The following is a 1,511-nucleotide window of genomic DNA, read 5'->3' as shown; positions in this document are numbered from 1 at the left end:
ACTATGTCTTTTATTATCCAGCCCACCAATGAATGATACCCTTCCCCAGTTACCTTCTTCCCCATTTTCCTCAAAATCTCTTCCCTATGAAGGAAAATATAAGCCTAAGTCATAATTTTATATGTGAATGGTTTAAACAATCTAATAAAACAAAAAAGATGACATTAGATAAGACAACAAAACCCTACAGTGTATTCCTTACAAGAAACATATTTTCAAAACAAAAACATTCACAAAATAAAACTGAGGGGATAGAGAAATATTTTTTTTTACTGTACATCAAGCGAATCCCCCAAATCAGGACTTGGCAATCATGTTATCTGACAAAGCAAAAACAAATATTCCAAAAATAAGAAGGAACAAACAAGAAACTTGTATTATGCTGAAAGGAGTCCATAGACAACAAAGTTATATAAAATTTATATGATTATTTGGATGTCTTAGCATCCAAATTCAAAAAGGAAACATCTGAGCTACAAGAAAACATATATAGGAAACGTCAATCTCCCTCTCTCAGTTTTGGCCAAACTAACACATTGTTGGTGAAGCTGAGAAATGGCACTACCACTTTAGAAAGCAATTTGTAATTATGCAAATAAAGTGACTAGAATGTCCAATCCTGATTTCTGCGTCATGTGAGCAAGAAAATGGCGGACAAGAAAAAAAGAAAGAAAGAAAGAAAGAAAGAAAGAAAGAAAGAAAGAAAGAAAGAAAGAAAGAAAGAAAGAAAGAAAGAGAACAAATATTCCTCATTCTCCAGCACTGTAGGGGTATAATCTACCTGCCATGATTCCTCAGAACTCTTTGTGGAGAAACAGGCTCACAAATTAGTTCAGTTCCTACATAGAATTGGCCCTAACAATTTTATGTCTAAAGTTAGCATTGCTGCCAACTTCTGCAGGGCTGGAGTCTAAGGACCCTTGGTTCTAAGGGCATATTTGATAGGCTGGCTACTCCCAGAGACAAATGTTCAGTGTCTTCCACATTGATGCTGCCATCTTAGCAAACTTATGGTATGTGCACATGTGCCAGATGTCTGTTACACTTACAACCAAAATAGAGAGAGGGAAGATAACACATAAGATCACAAAATCTCAAATCTAAAATGGAAAGGACCTTAGAAAGCTTCTAGCTAACTGTGGCCTAGAGAAGTGAAGCAATTTGTGTAAAGTCAAGCAGGAAATAAATGGAAAAGCTGGGATTAGAACTTAGGTCTTTGGGGCAGCTAGGTCGTGCAGTGGATAGAGCACTGGCCCTGGATTCACGAGGACCTGAGTTCAAATCCAGACTCAGACCCTTGACACTTACTAGCTGTGTGACCCTGGGCAACTCACTTAACTCTAATTGCCTCGCAAAAAAAAAAAAAAAAAGAACTTAGGTCTTTGGACTCCAATGCCATCACATTTTTCACTGAACCACTCAACCTAGACCTTTTGCTGGAACCTTACAAAAACCCTATGAGAGAGTAAGACAGACTTTTGTGGTCACATTTTGTAGCTAAATACATCACT

Source organism: Dromiciops gliroides, chromosome 2 (assembly GCF_019393635.1).
Source record: "Dromiciops gliroides isolate mDroGli1 chromosome 2, mDroGli1.pri, whole genome shotgun sequence".
Lineage (NCBI taxonomy): Eukaryota > Metazoa > Chordata > Mammalia > Microbiotheria > Microbiotheriidae > Dromiciops > Dromiciops gliroides.
This window is presented reverse-complemented; position numbering follows the sequence as displayed.